Raw genomic sequence first — 12,348 nt, 5'->3', positions numbered from 1 at the left:
TAAAGTGTTTTGGAACGCAGCTATGCCCATTTATATACACATGTCTGTGGCTGTTTCGTGCTGCCATGGCAGAGTTGAGTAGCTGTGGCAGAGACCTCCAGCCCACACATCATGGATTGGATTAGGGTTCTTACATAAGGGCTTGAAGGAGTGGGTTTGCCCTTTTCTGTTCTTCTGCCATGTGAGGACGCAGCGTTCATCATCATTTGGCCCCTTCAGAGTTTGCTGATGCTCAATACAGAAAGATGAGCAGGCAACTTATGGCCATGAGGACAAAAGCCCCAAACAGGACAGCAGAGCAGGGTGAGAAAGGAGCTTGAGTCCCTCATGAAACCCCCTGTACCTGCCTGGCCAGCCCAAGTCAAGGATGCCTGGAGCACGACACAAACTTTCCTGATAGTTAAGTCACTGCAGTCAGGTTTTCTGCAATACTGTCTCCTACAGAAAATTCCTATATCGATTGGGGGTATTAGGTGCAAATAACAGCTTGTTTAAGCAGAAAAGGAACTTCGGATGTTAGGTAACTCAAGGGTCTCTGGCAGGGCTAGAAATCCAAGCTCTGGAGCTATACAACTAGGGACGATGCCCAGTGACATCACGGGGTCTATTTTAGCATAAATACCACTTCTGCTTGTTCACTGATGACATTCAGAACCAGGTACCAGCTCTGCTCCATTGCTGCCCCCTAAAGAAATAGAAACCTCTGCCAGCACGTGGCACAGACTATGTGGCTTAAAAAACACAAATTTAGACCAGGCATGGTGGCTCACGCCTGTAATCCCAGCACTCTGGGAGGCATGCTGTAAAGTACATGGGTGGATCACCTGAGGTCAGGAGTTTGAGACCATCCTGACCAACATGGTGAAGCCCTGTCTCTGCTAAAAATCCAAAAACAGCCAGGCGTGGTAGTGCATGCCTATAATACCAACTACTTGGGAGGCTGAGGCAGAAAGACTGCTTGAACCCGGAGGCAGAGGTTGCAGTGAGCTCAGATCGTGCCATTGCACTCCAAGCTGGCGACAAGAGCAAAACTTCATCTCAAAAAACAAACAAACAAAACAGAAATTTATCTATCCAGGTTCTGCAGGCTGGATGGTCTAGACCAAGGCACCAATAGGTTTGGCATGTCTGGTGAGGGCCTGGTCTCTCTGCCTGGTCTCCTCCGGAGGGGATAAATGCTGTGTCTTCACACTGCGGAATAACAGAAGGGGGCAAACCCACTCCCTCAACCCCTTTTATAAGAGCCCTAGTCCAATCGGTGAGAACTTTATCCTCGTGGCTTAATTACCTCCAAAAGGCCCCACCTCTTATAATCACACTAGCCATGAAGTTTCAATGTATGAATTTGGAAGGAAGTATTCAACCCACATCAGCAGGCCTCTCTCCTTGGCTTGTAGACAATGCCTTCTCGCCACGTCCTTACACGGCCTTTCCTGTGTGTCCACATCCCTCGTGTTTCTTTGTCTTCGGGCAAGTACGTTAGTCCTATTGATTAGGGCTCCATCCTTATGTTCCTGTTTAACCTTAATTGGCTTCTTAAAGGCTTTGTCTTTATCAGGGCTTCAACATTTTAGGGGAACCCAGTCAGTCCCTAACACCTTGCTCACCCAAGTCCAAGTATCATGGGGATGCACCTGATTGCCCGAGACAAGGTCCCGTGTCTGGAGCCTAGTTTCAAGGAATTCCTGAAATGTACATTGTCTGGCTTCTCCTATGCGAAGACAAGACTCAATACGGGAAGGGCGGTTGTCTTGCTCTGTTTTTCTGCAGGTCTAACAGAATACAGACTGGGTAATTTATAAGGAGAGATATTTCTTTGGCTCATGGCTATAGAGCCTGGGAAGTTGAAAACCAAGGGGCCACATCCGGTGAGGGTCTTCTTGCTGCACCATAACATGGAAGGTATCAGGGCAAGAGGCCAGAGCGAGCGAGACCAAGAGGGACAGGGGGCCCAACTCTTGCTGTAACAAACCCACCCCTGTGGCAATAGCATTGCTCCATTCACGAGAGCACAGCCTGCATGACTAATCTCCTCTTCATACCGTCACAATGACAGTTTCATTTTAACAGGAGGTTTGGGGGGGCCATTCAAACCATGGCCGTGTTCAAAATATTCAGCAGCCACAAATGACAGCTGTTCACTCCAGCAGACATTCATCTTTATACCAACGCAGTCTGGATCAGCAGTGTTCTCAACTTTTTCACACTGTTTTCTAGGCCGCTTTCTGAGTGAAACTGGTTCCAGATCCCTCCCTCCAGCGGAGCTGTTTTCCAGAGGAGACCATTCACATAGATGACAATGTGCCTCTCCTGTTTTTTCTAAAGAAAAAAATTAAATATTAAAAACAAAACGAAACCCAGCAATGTGAATGCTGCCCTACAGTAGTGTCATGTGGCAGCCCCGTGGCCAATTTTGCCTGCTTCTGGATCTGGAGCCCAGTAGACTTGTGGTTTTATGTAATAATGCCTTCAGGTTTCTATGCTGGCTCTGGTTCCCAGACATGTTTGTCTTGTTTTTGAGATAGTTATGTCTTTCACATGTTGCTAAAGATGTTTTGTCTATAATTGTTATGTATTTAGAGCACAAAAGGAAGTGGGGGATGACTTCCGTGTGAACCAGTTTTTTCACCATAATCGAACACCAAAACAACTTTGCTATATATGACTTTATTTAAATTCGTCATCTGTTCAGCTTTTATATAAAAGTAATTTTAAAAAAATCAACATAGGTTTTTCTCATGGAACTTAAAATTACATCAACATAGTGCCAATAAAATAAAAGACAATAGAAAGCCCAGAGACAGACTTAGATGTATACAGTAATTTAGTAGATAAACGCAATTCCATTGATTGAACATTGTCTACATGCAGGTGTTGGGAGACAGTTATCCATGGGTCTTTCACTTTTCTGCAAGTCTGGTGGGGTGCTAACTCTCCTTTGTTTTAGATTATCTTTTTATGGATGTTCATTTAGCAAACAGCCTTGGAAAATAGAAAGAGGTGCTCCCACAGAGCATAGGGCAGGCATGCTTACTGAACACTTTAGAAGATTTGGATACCCTAAATTTAGAGTTTCTCTCCTATAATGCAACCCACTACATGTGTAGGTAATTATCTGGGCTCATCCTTTCACCACCATGGGACTTCAGTCAAGGAAAACTGATGCACATATGGTGATGCTCTTGCTGCCTGCTGTGCACTGAATAATAATAAAGTCCTTTGTTTCTGATCCAGGAGTCTCATGTCTCCTGCCAGCATCTGTGAAACTGGCAGGCTAACTTGTCAGCTGGCAAGTAGGGTAAAATCTCAGGCTCTTCACAGGTAATAAATAGGACACTTGTTAGGAATTTTGCATTTGTCATATTACTCAATCATTATAACTCTAAAAAGTAGGCGTTATCTCCATGTTACAGATGATAAAACCAGTGGTTAAAGAGATTAAGTAACTTGCACAAGGTCAAACAATAATTCATCTCTGAGCCAGGATTTTAGTTCAGGACTGTTTCAGTGTTGTACAAATTATTACTTATTTGGGGGCATAAAGTTAAATTTCTATCTCACAATATAGCTTAAAAGTTCACATGGAATATAGAGCAAAATGTAAACAAAAAGAAGCAAATATGCATATCTGATTTTTAGATGCATAAGAACTTATCTAAGCACAAATACATTTTAAGATAAAATTTAATCGCCAGAAGTAATATACATAGCAAAAACCAAAAACTATCTTCCCCAATTCCATATATGTTCTACAGTTTCAAATAAATGGAATTATAATAGACAAAAATAAGCACATAGAAAAAATGTTTGATTTCAAATATTAATGAAGTGCTACCCCTAAATACTCTTCTTTTTAACAAATTGGCTAATTTTTAACAATTAAAATAGGCAGTATTGCTGCAGTTATAATGAAATGGTTATTGTGCACTATTGATGAAAGCATACATTATACAACCGTTCTAGAGCAGGGATCCCTGCCCCAGCCTGTGATCTGTTAGGAACTGGCCCACACAGCAGGAGGCAGGTGGCAGGCCAGCTAGCATCATCACCTGAGCTCTGCCTTCTGTCAGATCAGTGGCGGCATTAGAGTCTCGTAGGAGAGCAGACTCTATGGTGAACTGTGCACGCCTTATAAGACTCTAACGAATCCCATGTGGTGTTTAACTTTCTGCTTCTGGCTTCTTTTTCTTAACAGAATGTCCTCCAGTTCCATTCATGTTGCCGCAAATGACAGGATTTCATGGTTGTTATGGCTGAATAATGTTCCATGGGGTATATATACCACATTTTCCTTATCCAGTCATCAGAAATATGGAATGCTTCATGAATTTGCATGTCATCCATGTTCAGGGGCCATGCTCTGTGTCATTCCAATTTTAGTGTATGTGCTGCTAACGCAGGAAATGAAAGATATTTAAAATCATGTTTCAATTCTAACAGACATATCTAAACATGTATTTTTCATCAGTGTCAAGAATTAAATAATATAAATAACTCCCTAACTTCAAAAAGGGTGATTCATCTACTTTTAATTCCTCTCTGCCTACCCTGCTGGGTATTTCCAGCTCTGCTGAAATCATCTAAATGTTCAGATTGATGTTTTTTTTTGTTTTGTTTTGTTTTTTTACATGGTGCCTCTTCTGTTTTAAGAAACATCTAAAGACCAGGTACAGTGGCTCGTGCCTGCAATTCCATCTCTTTGAGAGGCCAAGACAGGTGGATCACTTGAGGTCAGGAGTCCACGCCCAGCCTGGGCAACATGGTAAAACCCTGTTTCTACTGAAAATACAAAAAAATTAGCTGGGCTTGGTGGTACACATCTGTAACCCCAGCTACTCTGGAGGCTGAGGCATGAGAATCACTTGAACCAGAGAGGATAGAGATTTCAGTGAACTGAGATTGCACCACTGCACTCCAGCCTGGGCGACAGAGTGAGACTCCATCTCTAAAAAAATATAAAAAAATTAAAAAAAAAAGCTTCAAAATGTACAAAACAGCTATGTTACCAATAATCACTTAAACTTTACAGGTTTTATTATTTATTACTGTTTTTTGTCTTCATCATCTTTTCTGAATTGTTTTGATGCTTTTTAAAATTTCTTTCTTGAGGTTTCTTAGTGTCGTTTTGTTTTCAGCAGAGGAGAAGTGTGGGTAGGATACTACTGTGCCTTCCTTTCCCTGACACAGGATAGATGCGCTGAGTGGGTATGAAATGCTATTCACAATCCTTCCCTCGTGGGACCCTAGGAACATGGTTTCACAGTCTTCTAGCATTTGGTTTGTAATTAAAAGTTTTATTCTCTTCTCTATGAGGGTAATTGTTTTGGGGTATTTTTTTCTTTTCCTTGAAGCTTATACATTTGTCCCTTTAACCATAGGATTGAGAAATTTCATCAGATTATGTTTAGGTAGTGTTTCTTTTTTTTTCTCTCTCTCTCTCTCTTTTCTTTTCTTTCTTTTTTTTTTTCTGAGACAGAGTCTTACCTCTGTCACCTAGGCTGGAGTGCAGTGGCACTATCACAGCTCACTTCAGGCTTATCCAGGGCTCAAGTGATCCTCCCACCTCAGCTTCCTGAGTAGCTGGACTACAGGTGTGTGCCACCACACCTGGCTTTTATTTTTTATTTTTTATTTTTTTTGAGTAGAAACGAAGTCTTGCTATGTTGCCCAGACTGGTAGGTAGTTTTTGAGAACTCTTACTTGGCATTCAATGATCTTTTTTTCTCCACTCAGAAAACAATTTATTATTCTCAATGATTTTTTTCCTTCTGTTCTCTCATGATGAAATTCCTGTTACACAAGTGATGATGACACTGGATTTATATTCACTATCTCTCATGACTTCTATCACCGTTTCCTCTAATTCACTAATTCCGTTTTCAGCTTCTGAATTACTATTAAGTCAAAGTATACATGAAGGTGTTTTGCTGTTGCTGCTGTTGTTGTTGAGAGGGGAGTCCATTCATGTTGGTCTTTGCCACCTTTCTTAAATTGCTGAACAATATTCATACGACAACATGCACATTTTTTTTTGAGATAAGAGTCTCACTCCGTTGCCCAGGCTGGAGTGCAATGGTACGATCTCAGCTCACTGCAACCTCTGCCTCCCCAGCTCAAGCTCTTCTCATGTCTCAGTCTCCTGAGTAGCTGTGATTACAGGCGCCAGCCACCATGACCAGCTAAATTTTGTATTTTTAGTAGAGATGGGGTTTCGCCATGTTGGTCAGGTTGGCCTTGAACTCCTGACGTCAAGTGATCCACCATCCTCAGCCTCCCAAAGTGCTGGGTTTGCAGGTGTGAGCCACTGTGCCCAGACAGAATGCACAGATTTTAAGTGCACAGTTCACCTGTAATGAATGCATACATATAACCCGTATAGCCATCTAATCAAGATATAAAACATTTCCATGACCCCAGAAAGTTTTTTCATCTCCTTCGGACCATCATTTCATGACCCCTCTCCAGAAATCATGAACGATTTCTAATATCATCGATTAATTTTGCCTGTGTTAGAGTTTCACGGAAAAGAAACCATACAGCAGGCCCCTTTTGCATCTGGCTTCCTTAGCTCAAACATCATGCTTTTGAGGTTTATCCATGCTCTAGCATGTATCAGTAATTTTTCCCTTTTGATTGCTCAGTAGAATTTCATTGTATGGGTATATCACCTTTTGCTTCCATTTAAATTTTTTAATTTCTAAAATATGCTTCTTTCTTATCTAATTGCTGTTTTCCAAGTCTGCTCTTGCTTTATTGCAGGAATATCTGCTTGGAGATATATATATATATCTCCAAAAAGTGTATGTGGGTGTGTATTTTATATATATATATATATATATATATATATATATATATATGGTTTTTTAGACAGAGTTTTACTCTATCACCCAGGCTGGAGTACAGTGGCACAATCTCAGCTCACTGCAATCTCTACTTTCCAGGTTCAAGCAATTCTCCTGCCTCAGCCTCCCAAGTAGCTGGGACTACAGGTGTGCACCATCATGCCTGGCTAATTTTTGTATTTTCAGTAGAGATGGGGTTTCTCCATGTTGGCCAGACTGGTCTCGAACCCCTGGCCTCTAGTGATCCACATGCTTTAGCCTCCCAAAGTGCTGGGATTACAGGCATGAGCCACTGCACCAGGACATGCTTGGATATGTTTAAGAATACTACTTATAATTGTCTTACTTCTTGTTTCCTGAAATAACTCTATCATATGTGGGGGGCAGGTATTTATATTGATTTCTTGGAATACTTTCTTTCCTTCGAGGTGCTGATTCTCCACAAACATCCAGTGATTTTGTGTTTTTATTGTCTGTTTCCGTGTATCACATGCCATGGTATACAAGCATCAGTAGTTCCCTCAGCAATTGCCCTGCTTCTGGATAGACACACTCTCCCCCACAACTAGCATCATGTGTGGCTGTACATGGCAGACAGCAGTTTTTGCCCTGGTGTGTTTATTCTTAATACCCTTGGAAGGTTCCTCTTTTTAAGCCTGAAGCCCCTCTACCCTTCATCAAAGTAATGATTTCCCCTTTACTTTGAAGAAAATACGAAGCTAACAAATAGCAATTAACAAATAAATTCTACCAAGGTATATGCATGCCTTTTTCCATCAGAAAGATTTTTCGTGTGATGATTGCAAAACTCTTGTTGAAAAATGTTGCTGGGTGGCTGCACGATGTTACTGTGGATGAACACAAACAGATCGGTCCGTTTAACCTGCCCCAATTCATCACAGGAGGTACGGCTTGACCTTCCACTGCCAACCACTTACGCCCCAGGTTAAAAACGGGGTAAAGAAAACAGCTGATCCACTTTGAGGTTAGCATTTGCTTGCAGGCAAGACTCCTTGGTCCACCTCCAAAAGGTGGGCAATTGAGATCTGCTGCTGAAGGCAGCTATCTTTCAGGGAGAGCACGGAGCCAACTGGGGGACAGGGCCGGGTGCCCTTGAAATGGCTTTGGACTGAATGAAAATCAAGGGCAGTAAGGAGCCTTGACTGGTCTCTGTTCATAGAGTCCTAAAATTTTCACTTCATGGCTCATTGGGAAAGAAGAAAAGGCCTAATCAGGAAAAGGAGCTCCCCCTGATTTTGGTAACTGAAACAGCATGGCAGTGGGTTCAGGTGGAGGGTTGGGGCGCTGTGGGGCGGGGCCCTGCGAGAGAAGCCCAGATGACAGCTCGCTGTCAGGAGCTTCCAACCAGCGCGCTTACTCTGCACTTGCTAGAGTCCAGACAATGGGAAGGGGGCTGCATTGCCTTGCCCGGGCGTCCCTGAAAGGAGTTCTGAGGAGGTGGAGCACCTGGGTTTCCAACCTGAGCTCCGTCCTTATGGGCAGTCTGAGTCCCCAGCCATGCCTTTGGGTGGCTGGATTGGAGAGGGGTCCTGGAAAGACACGGACACACTTGCCCTTCAACCCCTCCCCCCACCCTCTCAACGCCCCATTCACAGCCCACAGTTGGGCTCGGTTGGGAAATGCATCCAATCAGGTCTTAGAGGAGCCCTCCTCTTCTCCTGTGTGAAAAAGGAGAAACAAAAGTGTTGCTTCATGTACTGTATTAGTCCATTTTCACATTGCTATAAAGAACTCCCGGAGACTGGGTAATTTATAAAGGAAAGAGGTTTAATCGACTCACAGTTCTGCATGACTGGGAAGGCCTCAGGAAACTTACAATCAGGGCGGAAGGGGAAACAAGCACCTTCTTCACAAGACAGCAGGAGCGAGGAGAGAAAGTGAAAGGGAAGAATCTCGTATGAAACTGTCAGATCTTGAGAACTCACTATCAGGAGCACAGCATGGGGGAAACCACCCCCATGATCCAATCACCTCCGTCCCTCCACACGTGGGGGTTACAGGTCCCTCCCTCTGCATGTGGGGATTACAATTCTAGATGAGATTCGGCCAGGGACATAGAGCCAAACCATACCAGTGCCCCGCAGTCCAGTTCTGTCTGCGTGGAGCTTCCACCTATCTCATGTTGTTGGGTGAGATGATGCATGCATGTAAAGGCATTGAGCAGGCCTGGTGTGCAGTAAACCCACATAGCCATTATTATCACATCAGAACATCTCCATGTTTCTTCTCTATCAGTGGTATATTTTCCCATTATCTCTCTCTGCCAGAGATTTCCCCCACTGTTTACTTTTCTGTTGTCATATATTTCAGTAAGATACTGGGAGGGAGTGGATAATTTGACATCTTTAAGCCAAAAGTCAGCATTATTTATTTTTATAACTTTTAAAACATGGCAACAACTTGAAGTCCAGCAATAGAACAACTGTGAGGTCATAGGGGTACATAGAGGGTGAGATTTTTATTTAGAAGGAAATTTCAAGACAGGCATAGAAAATCACACTGAAATAGATCTTCAGTCTACAAAGAATGGTGTCAGTGGTCTCTTATAAACAGAGAACAAGGAGGCACCCATTCTACCAAAAAAAAAAAAAAAAAAAAGCGTAACCATGCATTTCGTTTCTCTGAATGGCTTAGCAAAATCTGACATAGTCCTTGATTTGCATTTGCAGAGCAACGGTTGGCTGGGGAAGAAGTGGGCTGATTTCCCGAGAAGCTCAGGGTTTTCTAAAGGGGCCAGCAGTCCAATCACCACTTTCTCACATTTGAAATTAGAAAGGTCTGATTTGAAATTAGAAATATACAAAAGGGGGACTCAAATCTAGTAAGAGGGAAGTGAACAAGACCTTGAAATAGTTATCCTGCAGGAAGGGGATTCAAGTTTCATGTCCCAAGTTCATAACAAGGGCCAAAGAATTGGTAGTGGAATTGATTCCAGAGCATTAAGTATATGGCTGACCTTGGAAGTACCTCTGACCCCTGAAAGCCTTGCCAAGGGGCTGTGTCTTAGAGGGCAATGTCTGAGCATGGAAATGTAAACTACAAGGGGCTGGACAAGGAGGAACATCCCAGAATGTATGGTCATTGCTGGCTGCAGTGTACAGGACCACTCTTCAACACTGACATCACGTGGCAGCCACAAAGAACCACAGACTGGAGGGCTAGATGTCATTTTACTTGCCTGTTACCTAGAGTCCTCTTGGGGCTGAGGAAAGATCCAGGATTCTTGGACAACTTGGGTGAAAGGCAGGGAATTTTGAGAGGGATAAGTTGGACTTTCTGCTCAAAGGGACTGAGATGGTTCAGCAATTAATTTCAAAAGACTATAGGCTGGGCACGGTGACTCATGCCTATAATCCCAGCACTTTGGGAGGCTGAGGTGGGTAGATCCCTTGAGGTCAGGAGTTCGAGACCAGCCTGGCCAGCATTGGGAAAGCCCGTCTCTACTAAAAATACAAAAAATTAGCTGAGCGTGGTGGTGCATGCCTATAGTCCCAGCTACTTAGGAGGCTGCAGCAGGAGAATTGCTTGAACCTGGGAGGTGGAGGTTGCAGCGAGCCAAGGTTGTGCCATTGCACTGTACACTGGGCAACAGAGCAAGACTCTGTCTCAAGAAAAAAAAAGTTGGTGCAAAAGTAGTTGTGGCTTTTATAGAAAAGATCTGACCATATTTTTACACTGGGTAGAGCAAGTCTTACAGTCTCCATTTAAATTTTGAACAGCTATTCCATGGCCCACTATAAACCTGCTAATATAATGTTTTAGAAGAATACTTACTGATATATACTATATAACATAATGGTAATTTTTTAAAGCAGAATTTAAAAACTATATGTATGTATGATTCATTTGTATTACATTTACCTATCAAAAATAGGACCAACTGAGGAACCGGAAATAAATGGAAACCTGAGGCTAAATGAGGTTTATGAGAGATAAACAGATTATTGATCAGCTGTCAGGTATGGTGGGTTTATTTTGTCCTATTCAATTGGCTCCAGGTAACCTTTATGACTACAACTTCAATGCTGAGGCAGCCCCCTCAGTGCCCCAAGTTATCTGCACAGTTGAGGGTGGAGGTGGGGGTGGGAGGAGGCATCCCGCCTGTTTCATTTCTTTAATTCCTGTTTTGGCTCATAAAACAGGATCTTCTCTGTACATTTGTACCACTCAGGGAAATATTATAAAGGGAGCTTCAGATGCCTCATCTCTTTTTTTAACTCCTTGTCCTAGTCTGTTTTGTTACTCATAGCCGAATGCCTAAAGCTGGGTAATTTATAAAGAAAATAAATTTCTTTTTTACAGTCATGAAGGTTGAGAAGGTCAAGGTCAAGGGGCTGCATCTGGTGAGGGCCTTCCTGCTGGTGGGGATTCTCTGCAGAGTCCACAGGCAGCGCAAGCATCACAGGTGAGGGGCTGAGCAAGCTCACGTGCTAGTTCAGGTCTCTCTTTCACTTCTTGTAAAGCAACCAGTCCTATTACCATGATAACCCATTCCTTCCTGAAGGTAGAGCGCCATCATGATCCAGTCACCTCATGAAGGCCCCACCTCTCAATATTGCCCCTTTGGGGATTAAATTTCAATATGAGTTTTGGATGGGATGAACCCTCAAAGCATAGCACTCCCCTGCAAGGGAGAAGTAGTGATCTAACTGGTGAGACCCTCTGTCTATTGGACCACAATGGCAGAGGTAAGTAAGATCACTATGCCAAAAAAGCAACACCAGCCCCAGCCCTCCTCTCCTATTTCTTGGATCTATTCGCCCTTAGGGATGCCCCTCCTGAGTTAGAGGACTTTCCCTCCCTGCTTCTAGGCCTGCTGGCAATCAGGACTTTCAGTTGGTGACTTTGGGAAAGGGAGAAGAAAGCTCCTAACTCACCCAGGGGCAGACTAGTTTTCATAAGAGCTTCAGTTATAAAGCTGATGCTCTCTGGCCCCTGCAATTTTTTTCTGTTTGGTGGAACTTGGAAGCAGGGGCTGAGAGTGACTGCCATCCTGAAACTTCAGTTCCCTCGCTTATGAAAGTGACTACACGGTCGTTTTTAACTAATGCAACATTTTCATCTTTGTAACCTGGCAGGTGATATATTTAGACTAGGAAAACATTACCTGGCATGATTCATGTACATCCTGCTAACAGGCAGGGGAGTAGGGAGGGAGGGAAAGGAACAAGCTGACAGCTCACAGGCTCTTTGGCCCAATGATAGGTGGTGTCCCGTCTATGGCTTCCCTGTCCTTAGACCTGTTACCCCTCCCTCCCCTGCCCTGCTTGGTATCACTGTGGGCTTCAGGGACAGCTGCTGCCAGCCACGTTTGGCATGGGAGTTGCTGGTAGAAGATGAGCAGAAGGAAGGCAGAAGCCAGGACATTCCTCCCCTCCCTCTGTGGTTTCTTTAGACTTGGGTTCACCAGAAACACTTGAATGGAGTGGCTTCCCTCTGGTACTAAGCTCTCAGTAGCTTCCTGGTCCTTGTTGGTCTCTTAGCT

At 43.5% G+C, this 12,348-nt stretch overlaps 1 pseudogene; it reads right to left on the bottom strand.

Moving 5' to 3' along the window:
• Positions 1-4,305: 4,305 nt before the first annotated feature.
• LOC116562571 lies at positions 4,306-4,400 on the bottom strand (annotated as a pseudogene).
• Between the last annotated feature and the right edge of the window lie 7,948 nt (positions 4,401-12,348).

This window comes from Sapajus apella, unplaced genomic scaffold (assembly GCF_009761245.1).
Source record: "Sapajus apella isolate SASKATOON/1434 unplaced genomic scaffold, GSC_monkey_1.0 scaffold32, whole genome shotgun sequence".
In the NCBI taxonomy this organism is placed as follows: Eukaryota; Metazoa; Chordata; class Mammalia; order Primates; family Cebidae; genus Sapajus; species Sapajus apella.
Note: the sequence above shows the minus strand (reverse complement) of the source record. Positions and strands in the feature narration are given on the sequence as shown.